Below are 15,633 nucleotides of genomic sequence, written 5' to 3' on the forward strand. Positions count from 1 at the left end.
CATTTGATTTACAGGCCCTGGCACCTCTAGTGCACATTACTAGGGACTTACTAGTAATTCAAATATGCCAATCATGGATGAACCACTTACATACAATTTAAACAGGAGCACTTGCACTTTAGCACTGGTTAGCAGTGGTAAAGTGCCCAGAGTAACAAAAACAGCAAAATCAGAGTCCAGCACACATCAACAACCTGGGGAACAGAGGCAAAAAGTTAAGGGAGACCACGCCAAGGATGAAAAGTCTAACACTACCCATCTGTCTTAATTAACAGTATTCCTTATGGTGAACTCTTACGAGCACGGTGGATTTGTAGTTCTATGAAGATTACCAATGAGAAAGTGAAATCATGTGTGAGAAATAAATACCATTATGCAGGCTAAACAGAAGGTTGATAACATCTCCAGAGAAAGCTTATTGTATAAGATCAAAGGGAATCGGGAGAAATCAGAAAATGTGAGATTTATTACATCATATTGTAATCAGTCCTACCATGTGAGGATTTCTTTTTAAAAAGAGTTGGCATATCCTGCAAACTGATCCGTTATTAGCTAAATACATACATGTTTCACCACAGAATACATTCAGGAGAAATAAGACATTGAAAGATTAATTGGGCCACAATATGGTGACAAGAGAGGGACTGGTGATGAGAGGTAAAATTATACCATTAGGTTTTTACTGTTCTATGCAATGCTGGGCCTGCAAGAACAGTGAAAACTCTGAGAAATTGGGAACAGCTAGTAATAGAAAGGAACATCTTATAAAAGGTCATTACAACTGTAATACAGATTTTTACATATACTGCCTAATTTGTAGATTTATGTGGGCAGAACAATCCATTGTGCCAAGAAGAGAATATTAGGACATAAAAGGGCTATCCAACACAATTTCCAAATTTATCCAGTAGTGAGACACTTCCATAAATACTAATTTGGTAATGAAAATCTACTCAAGTTTTAGTGATTGATCAGATTGAGGCAAACATTTGTGGAGGGGATGGAGAATGTGAATTAAGAATCTTGGAGTCAAAATACATTGTGCATTTTGACTCACTTGATCCTTTAGGATTAAATTCCAATGAAGAAATTAGTGTGCATGTGGGAAGTTTTTGATGAAAAATTTGATGAAGAAATTTGTAAACTTTGATTAACGAGTTATTGTTTATAGCCTTTAGTATAAAGATTTTAAATGTTTTAACTCTTTTTTTAGAAAGAAGTATTGATATAGGTGTGTGGGGATGATCTCACTATGTGTTTTATGTTTTATTTCTTATACAGGTGGAGTGAATTTGAAAGTTGATGGTTGCATACTGGGTATAAAGTACCTTACACAGGCATGGTCCACTATACTATGGTGAAGTAGCTTAAAATATCTCTTTTGGAGCCACTTGTGCATGGGAAGTTTCAGGGTCATCCATCAAGTTGGAGCTGAGATAAAGGGGGGGGGGGTCAAAAAAAGTATTTTTCACATTATAATTCACATAGGGATTATGAACAGGACTGCAGCCCAAACGGCTAGATGGAATTACACCAAATTTAGCAGAAATAAATCTTTTGGTTAAGAAAGAAGGTTTTTTGTTGTTTGTTGTAAATCCGTTTAGCACTTTGAGTTCATGAGTGTCTAACTGAGTCTATGAGTGGTGCGTGAGGGTCTGTGAGTGAGTGAGTACATGCACCTCTGAGTGGGTCTCAGTGGGTCTGTGAGTGGGTACATGAGTGTCTGAGTGAGTGTCTGAGTATGTCTCTGAGTGGGTGCGTTAGTGTCTGTGTCAATATGGCAGTAACTGTATGGTTGACTCACCACTATGCGATGGATAACACCTGCCAGTTTATTCAACAAGAGTCCACAGTTTTGCACACAATTTCTATCCAACTGAAGTACTTTCTACTGGTTAGTTAGTAAGTGCTACCTCATTGGGTAAATGTCCAATATGTTCTATGCACAATGGACCATGAGGAAATGTCTCCATTTACCTTTTGTGCATTTGGCAATGTGTGTCTTTCTCCAGAATTCTGAGATAACATGAATCCTCCCATAGAGAGGCCCACAAGTCTCCACCAAACCATGGTCCTTCCTCTTAGCAGTATGAATATCCTCATATTCCATGGCATCAAGAGCGCGCCACCAAAATCAGTGGGAAATGCACTGGGAGGCCCTTTGGTAAGCTGTCCATCATCATAGCAAAAAGCAGGAAGATTTTCTTTTATTAATAGTAATGTGGGATGTCACCTTTCCCTGGGCTGATTTTGGCCCCGGAGACCCCATCTCCTGGGGCCCACCACAACTAAGTGGGGGAGGGGTCTGTGTGGCTCCCCCGGGCCAATTTCAGCCCCATAGGACCCCATCTCCTGGGTACCACCACAATTCAATGGGGAAAGGGGACTGCGTGGCCCCCTCCTCTGACTGATTTTGGTCCCATGGACTCTATACCCAGTACCTGGCCATGTCTCCTGGGTGGCCCCTAGGGCACCCAGTATGCAATGGGACCACATTGAAGCTTTAAGAACCCTTCAGTCCCAGCCAGTACTCCGCCTCCAGTGGGAGCCATCATTGCTCTTGCACATAGGGTGCTGCTAAACATGTAGCTCCCTGTGTGCAAGAGCAATCTTTTTATCTCTTTCCCTGCCCACATCTCTGTTGGCAGGGAAAGAGATGAACCCTCCTCTTTCAGTGTGTGAGTGCAAATTGACAGCTTTCACCCACTGGATGCAGAGTGCCTGTTCTGACTTGGGGGGAACTGTCAAAGCTCCCGCCAAGTCAGAGCAACAGTTATGTCCCAGGGGTGGCCAACCTGGGACATAGCAGGATCCGGACCTGTGGAGTGGCAGTCCCCAGGGCCTTTATTGGCTCCATGGAGGTCTGCAGGACCCCCCTTCAAATTATAGTATTTTGCCCTGCATTCTATTATCTTTAAGCCATAGGGAGGCAGGACCCCCCATTACATATTAATATTTTCTGCCCGATGAAGTGGTGGTCCCTTGGGCAAATGGGGCTTGTGTGGCCCCACTGCATGCTATTTACTTTAAGCTCCAGGGAAATGGCAGTCCCCGGGGCATAAATAAGCCCTTGGAGGGGGGCCATGTGTGTCATCCTTAATTTTTTTTTAATGCATTGCAAGTCCCTGGGGCCTGGCCCACCCAAGGGATCACTTAAAAACAAGCGTGGGAGACTGAGCTTGTTTCTTTCTCATTTTTGCAATTAATTCACAAATATAGTGAACTTGAAGCAAAAATGTTTTAAAATATACTTTTTTGCCCTGTCGGGATCTCTTAGGAAACCCCAAGAACTCAGCTTGGGGGTCAGGGTGTTCACACCCTGCCCCCATCTCTTTTCTTTTCAAATTGTTTTGTGGGACTCAGCAGAAGTCTAGTACCAAGATGGCTGCCAGCAATTCCTGTCTGAAGTGTTGACAGCCAGTCATATCTTTGTATTTCTCGCACAAGTTTGTTATTCTTCATGTAGTTTTCAGGGAGGGTCCGTGGCCCTAGATGTAGAAATTTTGATTTGTTTACATTCCTCAACAACTACTGAACAGATTTGCACCAAATAACAAAAAGCATAATCTGTGGAACAAAATGGAGCTTCCTGCCAAATTTGGTGTAATTCTATCCAACGATTCGGACTGTAGTTGTGTTCAAAGCTCCTATGAAAATTAACATGGGAAACTTGCTTTTTTATCTCCTCCACCTTTTTCTCAGCCCCCGCTTGGCAAATCACCCCAAAACTCTCTATGCATAAAAAGAATTACCAGCACAACTTCTTTCTGGGAAATTTCATGAACATCTATCAAATGGCGCCAAAGATATAGAAAAGTCAAAAAACGGTTTTCATATGGAAACATGGTCTTAACTATAACTACCTAACTACCTACTATATATCTTTTCATTGAAAAAGTCAAAGGTTACAGAGGAGTTACAGTTAGGAAATAAAATTAAAATTACATTCGAAATGTACTGAAAACCCAACGTTTACAGGGACATTATAGTTAGGCTCAGATTTTACACACACACAAGCATAGATACTCATCAGTTATATTTATCTGAGCTAACTGTAACTTACTGACAAGTAATGCACTGCTATTGACCTCTCATACTATATAATTCATGACATGATCATTGACATCAACTATAATATGCTGATGGCATCATTCATATGCTCACACACCGACTCACTGGCCCACAATACCACTACCACACCCTCCTACAGATCCACACAGCCACTCACATGCCCACTGACACACCCATTCACACACTCACACATACACTCACACGCTCATTCACATACTCATACACCCACTCATAGACCAACAAAACGACTATCACACCTACTCAGAGATCTATACAGCTACTCACACACCCATTCACAGCCTCACTCGCACACTCATTCATAAACTTACACACCCACTCACACACTCATTCATTCAATTTCACTCACACTATCTTGCACCCCCTTACACTCCAGCTTATGCATTGTAAATCTCACTTATTCTAACTCATTCTTACTTACTGACAAGTTATGCCCAGGTTTACTAAAGCTTTGTGACAGAATAGCAGTGCTTTTTTGACACACAAAGTGTTGGGGGGTTTCCTATCGAACACAAATCATGATTTGCATTGCGGAGTATCCCATCTTATCACAAAGTTGTGTTGTGCTTTGCTTTGCTTTGTGTATTGTCAAGGGGACTCCTCATGGGTTTTGAAGAAAGTCCTTATCTACCAACGCTGTTAGACAGAAATTTGCACCAAAATCTTACACCTCTTTGAAGCAGGTGTAAAAAGGTATAAAAAGGAAAGTTGTTTTCATTTCTACTCATTCTTCTAACTTTGCATGTGAGCTACATTGTACAACACACATACAAATCAGGAAAATCTTTGTATCATACTGGAGGGGACACCTTCATGTGTAAAACATATGTTTGAGAGGACACATCCCATTGCACAATGACTCAAGGGTGCATGCATTGGTGCATGGCTGGCAAAAGTGTCACAACATGTGAAAACTAACACCTAAAAGGTCTGTGGTCATGGTCATCTAGTCATGTAAGAATGGGACAAAGTCACACATTATCACTGACTGCAATGGGGTGCAGTTCAGAAACACACAGTGGATTAGGCCCGATCTTGGCTTACCTTTGGACTTAAGAAGAAATTGTTAAGAAAAATGTCTGATAAGGTATAGTTCAACAGGCATGGCAGCTGGTGGTGTCTAAGAATGAGGTGTCATCATTGGGGAGCTGCTGGATGAATTTGCAATATAGATTTCTTAATTCAGACATTGTCATTGCTTATAGCCAATGAGAACTCCCTGAGACCAGATACCCTTCTGCAAAGGAGTCACTTAACAGGATTTGCTGCTGGAAAAATATCATAGTGGGAGCTTTCACAAAGTCAGGATGGCCAGCAATGTACCTTGGGAAGATTGGCAAGCAGCTAGGTCCCTTCTTCTGTCAGTTCTCAGACCCCTATTTGGTGGAAAATGTTCATATCCCAAGTTTCTGTCTTTATCTGTTTAGGCACCTCTAACATTTCTTCCAAAGGCGTAGGACTACATGTGTGCAACTTGGAAGGCAGGACTGACAATAAGTACGTTCCAGATGTGGGTTCAAGGTTGTAGGAGCTTTTTGTCCCCTGCAGCTCAGAAAAGTAGGTCATCCAAGTAGCCCTTGGAATCATTCTGGAAGTCATGGGATCAAGCAGCAAGGCCGGCCTCAAGCAGGAGGGCAGTCCCATGAGGTTACAAGGCAGGCTGCAGCAAGCAGGCAGTCCTCTGGAAGCAGGCAGCAGAGACCTTTGAAGTAGATAGAAGGCCATCAGCAGGACAGTTCTATGAAATAGAAGGCAGTCCTTCTGGGGGTCCTTTGCAAACTGAAGAGTTGGTCTAGGGTCTAATATTTATCCTGTGCCAACTTTTAAAGTGGGCAACATTTCTAGACTCCCACCACAACTGGCTCCAGAATTGTCCTTCTTCTCTTGCCCAGGCCAAGAAGTCTAGGGTGACAAAAGAATGTTGACAGCTTCTTTGTGAGGCTGCTTGAGGCAGCCTCTTCGAAATGGGAGTAGGGCAGGAAACAGCTCACCCCCCATCCTGGTTTGACGGCCTATTACGCCAACAACTACTCACCCTTTACCTCAGTCCCTGGGAGGAATACAATAAAGGCCAAATAGTAACTACACTGTGTCATGTGACACAGGATACAGTTTGCAAGCACCAAATGGTCAAGAGAATGCCAACTTTCTAAAAGTGTCATTTTTAGAATTGTGACCTAAAATCTGACTTTATCTTTCAAGAGAATTTTCAATTACAATTACAGTTCTTTTGAGACCAAACATGAGATTTCTCTGTGCTCCCAACCAAATGTTAGCACTTATTATTTGTAATTATTTCTAAAGAGGTAATTTTCCTTCAATGAGAGAGGTAGGCCTCATAGTAGTGAAAAATGAACTTTGTTTTTTTTACTACCTTTCAAATAAACTTAAAATCACAACTCCAAACTATTAAATACAATGCACCCTGCCCTATGGGCCTAACTTAGCGGTGACATATGAATTAAAAAGTGAGGTTTAGGTCTGGGAAAAGGTTTATTTTGCTAGGTCAACTTGGCAATTCAAAACTGCAGACAGGCTTCTATCGCAGTCCTGAGACATATTTTAAAGAGCTAAGTATGGAAATGGAACAATACATGCTGCATGCCAACCAGGAGCAGTGAATTCACAGATCCTTTGTACCTAGAGTACCATTTTACTTGGGACTTACAAGTTAATAAATTGTGCCAAATGGGTGTAAGATCATTTTACCCCTTTGCTTCCAGGACTTTCCCCTCCTGTGCCGGGCCTTTTTTGGCTATTTGGGGCAGTTCAGACATAGGCCCACATAACTTTTTGCTCACATGAGATACCCATGCCAAATTTGCGTCCTTTTTTCTCCAACATCATAGAGATTCTAGAGGTACCCAGACTTTGTGGGTTCCTCTGGAGTAGACCAAGAAATTAGCCAAAATACAGCAAAAATTTCGTTTTTTTTTTTTTAAATGGGTTAAGAGGGCTGCAGAAGAAGGCCTGTGTTTTTTCCCCCTGAAAATGGCATCAACAAAGGGTTTGCAGTGGTAAAATCACCATCTTTCCAGCTTTCAGGAACAGGCAGACTTAAATTGAAAAACCCAATTTTTTAACACAATTTTGACATTTTACTCGGACATACCCCATTTTTACTATTTTTGTGCTTTCAGCCTCCTTCCAGTTGGTGACCAAAATGGGTGAGAACCCAATGCTGGATCCCAGACATTTGCACATTTCTGAAAAGTAAACAAAATTCTGAATTGAGCAAGGGGTCATTGGTGTAGACCCTACAAGTGTTTCCTACAGATAATAAAAGCTGAAATAAAAGAATATGGCTACTGAGGTAAAAAAACAGCAATTTCTCTCTACGTTTTACTCTGTAACTTTTTCCTGTGATGTCAGATTTTTGAAAGGAATATACTGTTAGATCAGCTGGACTCTTCTGGTTGTGGGGATATATATAGGGCTTGTAGGTTAATCAAGAACCCTAGGTACCCAGAGCCAATGAATGAGCTGCACCTTGCAATGGGTTTTCCTTCTATCCTGGGCATACAGCAATTAATTTGCTGAAATATAAAAAGTGAAAAATAGGTATCAAGAAAACCTTTGTATTTCCAAAATGGCCACTAGATAACGTGTTGAGAAGCAGTGGTTATTTGCACATATCTGAATTCCAGTGTGCCCATACTAACATTTGGAAGGAAAAAATGTAGAGAAAGACAAGGGGCAATAACACTTGTTTTGCTATTCTGTGTTTCCCCAAGTCTCCTGATAAAAACAGTACCTCACTTGCATGGGTAGGCCCAGCGCCCGCGACAGGAAACTCAAAATGGACACATCTCATTTTCACATAGAAAACAGAGCTGTTTTTTGCAGAGTGCCTAGCTGTGGATTTTGGCCTCTGGCTCAGCCGGCACCTAGGGAAACCTAGCAAACCTGCACAGTTTTGAAAACTGGACACCTAGAGGAATCCAAGATGAGTGGACTTGTGGGGCTTGGACTAGGTTCTGTTACCCAGAATCCTTTGCAAACCTCAAAATATGGCCAAAAAAACAATTTTTCCACTCATTTCTGTGACAGAAAGTTCTGGAATCTGAGAGGAGCCAAAAATGTCCTTCCACCCAGCATTCCCCCAAGTCTCCCAATAAAAATGGTACCTCACTTGTGTGGTTAGGCCTAGCGCCCGCAACAGGAAATGCCCCAAAACATAACGTGGACACATTACATTTTCACAAAGAAAATAGAGCTGTTTTTTACAAAGTGCATAGCTGTGGATTTTGGCCTTTAGCTCAGCCGTCACCTGGGGAAACCTAGCAAACATGTGCATTTTTAAAAACTAGACACCTAGGGGAATCCAAGATGGGATGACTTGTGGGGCTCTGACCAGGTTCTGTTACCCAGAATCCTTTGCAACCCTCAGAATTTGGAATAAAAACACCTTTTCCTCTCATTTCGGTGACAGAATGTTCTGGAATCTGAGAGGAGCCACACATTTTCTTCTACCCAACGTTCCCCCAAGTCTCCCGATATAAATGGTACCTCACTTGTGTGGGTAGGCCTAGCGCCCGTGACAGGAAATGCCCCAAAACACAACTTGGACACTTCAAATTTTCTGAAAGGAAACTGACCTTTTATTTGCAAAGTGCCTAGTTGTGGATTTTGGCCTTTAGCTCGGCCGGCACCTAGAGGAGCCACAAATTTCCTTCCACCCAGTGTTCCCCCAAGTCTCCCAATAAAAATTATACCTCACTTGTGTGGGTGGCCCAGGTGCCTGCAACAGAAAAATGCCAACAACCTGTAGAGATGGAATGGATAGCACAGTGAGTTGATAAGCACATATTTTTCTTTTATACATCTTTTAGGCTGACTCTGCTTTGGGGACCCATACAAATGAGGTATCATTTTACTTGGGAAACTGAGGGGAATGCGGGGTGGTAATTTGTCCCGCAGAGGTTATCCTACAAAGAAAAGTGAGGAAAATAGGATTTTTTAATAAAATTTTGAGGTTTGCCGAGGAGTAGTGGTAAGAAAATAGTGGGGGATCCAGGCAAGCCACGTCTCCTTGGACTCCTTGGGGTGTCTAGTTTTAAGACATGTCTGGGTTTGGTAGGTTTCCCTAGATGAAGGCTGCACCTGGGACAAAAAACATAGGTGCCCCCCCAAACACAGGTAGTTTTGAAATAGATCATTTTGGTGTGTCCACATACTTATTTGATGTTCCAAACACTATAATTGTGAAAAGAAACGCACTTAGGTTATGTTAAAAAGCCCCGTCTCCCACCAACCAAGTTGGTGGCATGCTTCTTCATCGGGGTCCCACCCGAGACACCTAGCGTGTCACAGGTGTGCTGCAACGCCTGATTACAGCGGAGCAGGTTTTGTCATTTTTACCACACATACTGGTTGGATTTGGCATGAGGGTGAGCGATGGTTCAGTGGATCAAATTTTATTAACAAGAGATTTCACAAAAATGAAATGCACTGTTAATAACTGAAAGGCCAAAAAACGGAACCAATGACTCACAGCTCGTGAGCTGTAAAGCCATGGCAAGGTACCAACTGCTTTACGGTCTATTCACACACCTTTCATACATGACATGCACAAGACCATTCACGCCGCCAGCCACAGGCCCAGCACATTACAACACTTGCATTCACAGACAGCGCCACTCAAGGGCCCATGACTTACATACGCCCACATGCCTGATACAGCAATCACACCAGCTGACGGTAGTGTGTGGACTGGCGTTTGGCTGGCAGTGTGTTGCAGTAGCCAACAACAAGTCAATATGTACACCGTCAGCCAAGCTCCACTCCACACACAATGGCATCTCTTTTTTTTGTTTTAAAATCAAAGAAACCACTAAATAAATCAAAATAATTACAAAACTACAAACACAATAGCTCTAAGTACATGACAGAAATGCCAACCATGAAACTGAACACATGAAAATATAAAACAGGCAGTTTACATTCATGTTAGTTCCCAGTAATTCTTCTGGGTGTGGTAATTCTTGAAACAACCACCCACACTCAGCCCAGGCTTTGAAGGACAAGCTGGGCAGTACATTTGAGTCTCCCTCCGGATACCTCTTCGAGCACACACACATTTCTTGGCTGGGTGTGGGAGGAATGTGCTCAGTAGAGTGGCAATCTTTCAATCTAGCCACATCCTCCACCACTGCCCCCCATAGGGGCAGATGGGCCTACAAAAATATATGCCTATCTGCCCCAAGGGGGGCAGAAAATACCTTTAGTGGTGTGTCCCCATGGGGAACGTCCCTTGCCCAAAGCGCCACCCCAAACAAAAAAAATGCACACACGCACTATCCCTGGTACCTAAGTGGCTTCTGCCCCCCTTGGGGGCTATGGGCCTAAAACAAATAGGCCCATCTGCCCCCAAGGGCCAACAGTTCAATGCCCCCCTTGGGGGGTGCCCCTTGCCCAAGAGGACGCCCCCCACATAAATAAACATATAAAAAAAAGTCCCTGGCGTTCTAGTGGTTTCTGCCCCTCTTGGAGGCAGATCAGCCTAAAAATAATAGGCGATAAATGGCCTTGGTACACGTGTCCCCAAAAGAGGGGGTGACCCTTTGCCCAAGGGGCCACCCCCATCCACTAACACACACACACACACACACACACACACACTATCCCTGGTGTCTAAGTGGCTTCTGCCCCGGGCCTAAAAACAATAGACCCATTTGCCCCCAAGTAGGACAAAAATGTCCAACAGTTCAGTGCCCCCTTAGAGGGGTGCCCCTTGCCCAAGGGGTCACTCCTCAACATAAATAAAATATTTTAAAAAATCCCTGGCGTTCTAGTGGTTTCTGCCCCCCTTGGGGGCAGATCAGCCTAAAAATAATAGGCCGATCTGCCACCAAGGGGGGCAGAAATGGCCTTGGTATATGTGCCCCCAAAGGGGGGCAACCCTTGCCCAAGGGGCCGTTCCCCCATCCACTAACACACACTATCCCTGGTATCTAACTGGCTTCTAAAAAAAATAGGCCCATCTGCCTCCAAGGAGGGCAGAAATGGCCAAAAGTTCAATGCCCCCCTTGGGGGGCGCCCCTTGCCCAAGGGAGTGCCCACCAGATAAATAAAAATGTTAACAAAAATTCCTGGTTTTCTAGTGGTTTCTGCCCCCCTTGTGGGCAGATCAGCCTAAAAATAATAGGTCAATCTGCCCCCCAGGGGTGCAGAAATGGCCACAGCAAATATGCCCCCCAAATGGGAGTGACCCTTGCCCAAGGGGCCGCTCCCCGACAAAAATACATAAAAAAGAAAGAAAAAATAACTCACTGGCGTCTATTGGGCATTCCTGCTGCCCGATCGCAATGCGATCGGGCAGCAGGAATGCTCAAAGAGACACCGGGGGAAAGGAAAACCCTGTCCTTTCTCCCGGTGCCTCTTAGTTTGAAACCCCAACCCGCAGGAGGAGAAACTCACCTCTTTCTCCTAGATCGCCCTGGAAGCAAATGGCTTTCAGTGCGACCGGCACCCTGTAATGATGTCAGCACATGATCGCGTGCTGATGTCATTAAGGGGGTGGGGGATTGGAAGGGTTCCCCTTCCATCCCTGCCTTAGGGGGGGTGGGAGGGAAGCCCACAGAGGGAGCGCTGATGCTCCCTCTGAGCTCAATGCCGAGGATGTATTGGTTACATCCTCAGCACATGAGCACTGTGCCGTTGGACGTAACAATTAGGTCCATGGCACAGAAGGGGTTAAAGGAGAGAGCACAAACAATTTGCACTGGTTAGCGGTAGTGAAGTGCACATGCCCAACAACTGTCTTAAAACACTTTCCTATCATCTCCTGTGTCTTGAACAGGTCAAAGTCATGCTGGAAATGCTACCTCGTGTGGGATACCAGTGGACACAAGTTTAAATCTCAGTATATATATTCCTCCTATAACCCTTATGAATGACACTATAACATATTTATTCAGTCCTGAATAAAGCTGTCAGCATTTCTTATGCTGTGGTAATTTCTTAGCAACAGAAGAATATCCTTAGTCTAATCATAAAGAAATACATTTATAGAGCGACAAAGCTGAATACTCAATGTCCTTTCCTTTGGAAATATATATAGAATCAAATATAATCACAACCACTGGTGTTACTATTATCCCCATTGAGAGTGCCCTTCCCCTACAACCCAACAAATCTGGGAAATTCAGCTCCTGGAGAGGAAGTTCCCCAAGCCGTGGTTGGAATACATTTCTGACAATTGCCAGAATAGATAGGATTTATATATTGAGTTGTGAATGCCCACATATTTATGGGCATTCCCATACTTCCGAGGCATTCCAAACCATGCCTTGAAATGCCAATTTCCCACAATCTGAGTGGGATTTACTACTGTAGATTTCTCTGCACTGGTGAAGGAAAAATGTACAGTAGTAAATAATTATTCCTGCAGGGAATCTCTTTGTGGATTACTGGAAGGCGTACTGAATTTGTTTTGTAGTAAACATTTTTATTACTGAATTTAACTTTATGACTTGTATCTATTAACTAGGTATTCTAATATTTAAGAAACAGTGTTCTAGACAAATCACAGATGAAGTGGTGTGGATGATCAATAGCATATTTTCTATTAGGTAATGGAATATGAGGACACATAACTTTATATATTTTGGTCAAAGAAAGCAGAAATAGCGCAGATATTTACCAGATTTTCCATATCTTTGACAAAACATTTCTACCCCAGGAGATAAGGAGAGTGCAGATTCAGGCATCACATAGCAGAGCTATATGTAAGGTGACTTCAGAATTACAGAGACTGGTCTTACACATCATAGTAATCATACAGGGTCACAGATCCTAAAGATGTTAGATTAAGACAACTGAGCTATCTCATATGCGACACGGGTCTTACAAGAACTCTGGGCTTCATTTACAAGGCCCGTGGTACAGAGCGGTGCAGCAAGATGGCTTGCAGCCCTGTCCTGTGCCAAAACATTGTAAAGCTGGTCTTAAGAGGTTAGTCACCGAACTTAGCCCTTAAGTTGTGTTATTCATTTTTTCATGACTAATTAATAAAGCATATGTAAATGTCAGAAAATACCCTCTTTTTAATGGTCACGCCAATTTTTTGCTGAATGTTAGGGCTGGTTTATAGACTCTGCACATCGGGGGACTGCTGTCCAATGCCCACTGTGTATATTCTGACCCTCCATACATGTGGACATTGCCTGATCCCTGATTGGTTTATGTGAGAATGTGCCTCTTTTTACATAGTCACCCTGATTTCTGTGCACTGATGCTGATTTTGTTTTGACTCTTATCACTGGAACACTGCTGACCAGGTACCAGTGCATGTTATCTGACCCTTAAAACATGTTGAAATTTACTAATTCCTAATTGGCATATGTACCTTTCTTGTAAGGTCACTTTAGATGGTCCAAAAAATACACCTATGACATGGAAATGCAATTGTCACCTATGGACACAGCACTACTGTGTCATCCACTAATGTGACCAGGCAACCCTGACCCTAAGCCTATCATTGTTGGCTGGCTGCTGAAGTTTAAAACCTGTGTTGCACCCCACCAAACTCTTTTTGACAGGTCAAAATCCTCTTTCTAAAGGTTAATAGAACACCCAATTTATGACTGGTGCCCTACAAAACAGAGTGCATAGTATTTCAAAGTAGGTCATGTACTTACTGAGACTATCACCAAAAATATTTGTTCATGGAAGCAAGGCTGGCTGGTCCAGAAAAAAAATTGGAAATTACATTAACTATTCATTTTGTTATCCTCAGTTAGGGACCAGTTAGCTTTTAATATTTAGAAAAAGCCCATCTCAATGGAGAAGCCAGTTTTTAATATGTATTAAGGAAAATGATTTTTAGAAAGTCATTTTTTCCTTCCTGAAGCTCCTTCAGATAATTGGCATTAGCCCTCCAAATACAGCCAAGCCAGTGAATAACCCCTGATGAGGTGTGAAGACTGCTCCAAAAACAAAGACAAAAGCTTTAGATTGTGTGGGCTGTTTTTTTGTTCCCTGTCAAGAAGACCATACAGGCCCAGGAAGTTAATTTACTTCAAAGGGGCCATTTAGGTGACAGCTAGAAAGGCCCAATCTTTGTTCGCCCATAACAGGAAGGTACCAAACCCAGTGGGTGGGGATGCCAGAAGAACTGGTTTGAACTGACCAAGAAAGAGAGAACTATTATCCCATTGCTTAAGTAGGGTCCAGGAACCACTCTCAACAACTAGCTAGTGCCATAAATATGGAATCCCCAAGAGGCACCCTCTTCAGGCTGGACCTGCTTCCATTTGTACCAAGTACAAAAAAGTGGACTCCAAGGGTCAGTTGGCTGACCTATATATGCTGCAGGGCCTCAACAAGCTGAAAAAGGCCTTTTCCCTGAAGTTACCACATTACCAGTACTAACTGGACCCAGTACTAACTGGTTCTGATCCGGACCCTGCTGGTGACCTCTGTCGGAGTGAGTCTTAAAGTCCTGATCCTAAGGTACTAGGACCCTTTGATGTGCCACATAGGACTTCTCCCACATCTTTTGAAATCCAAGACCTCAGAGGACTGGGAGAAACCCTCCAAGCCTATCCGCCCAAGGTATAATATTGTTGGGCTGAAGAAACGGGTGTCTCCTGCTCTGAGCTTCTCTGGAGCAGTAAATCTGGTCCAGTAGGCCTTTTGTGAGACTGTTAGTAAATATGTAAGTAAGTAAAGTTCACTTAAGTACAAAAACAACAAACATTACAGTAGAAATTATGATTAAAAGACAATTCACAACATTCATGTCAGGGGTAACCTTAATATAAGACACATTTGGCAAAAAATTTGATGAATAGTGCAGTAATTTTAGTTTCTGAAACACTAAAGTACTAAGTGCAGGTAAAAGCTTTTTTTAAAGCAACTTATTGGGTGAACCTTTTGGACTAAAGCACTAGCGGATAGCTGCATTGTCTGTAAAAGCAGAATAAAAGAAGACATCATAAAGTTAGAAAGTATAAATAAATCAATGGTTAGGCCAGCCATTATACAGTACTTTCAGTACTTTCAGGGGCTGCAGACCTGTCCCAGCTAACTGCGGCTGGCATTCTCTTGGGCAGCCAATAAGAAGCTGTTGGTAGATAAAAGTTGTTCTGCACTGTTAATGAATTTAAAGAAACAAACTGTAACCAGTGGGAGCTCACCCTTCATACAAAGAATACTTGGCTGCAAGGGCTGATGCCAAATAGGATACACAGTGGTTGTAGCCAGTATCAGCATTCTGTTATGAGGTTGTGACAAATGAAGAGGAGGTGTAATAGTGTTCGTAGTGTTCCACAGTCTGCATATACTATGGGGTGACGTTGCCACCCAATTTGGGAGTAAGTCTTGCAAAGAGCACAACCAAAGGCATGCCTACATAAACCAAACATTAAAAGTGGCTTTTACAGCTTTCAACAAGACAACTGTGGTGCTGAAACTGCTTCTGGGAATTAACCCTCACCCAAGTGTTTCCTAATTTCTTCTTTGTCCACAAGGAAAGAGAGACAGTTCACTTGTTTTATACACAATGTTTTAAAACAGGTGTCTAGTAGATGTTGCTCCCAT

The sequence above is a fragment of the Pleurodeles waltl genome, chromosome 8, assembly GCF_031143425.1.
Source record: "Pleurodeles waltl isolate 20211129_DDA chromosome 8, aPleWal1.hap1.20221129, whole genome shotgun sequence".
Classification (NCBI taxonomy): Eukaryota; Metazoa; Chordata; class Amphibia; order Caudata; family Salamandridae; genus Pleurodeles; species Pleurodeles waltl.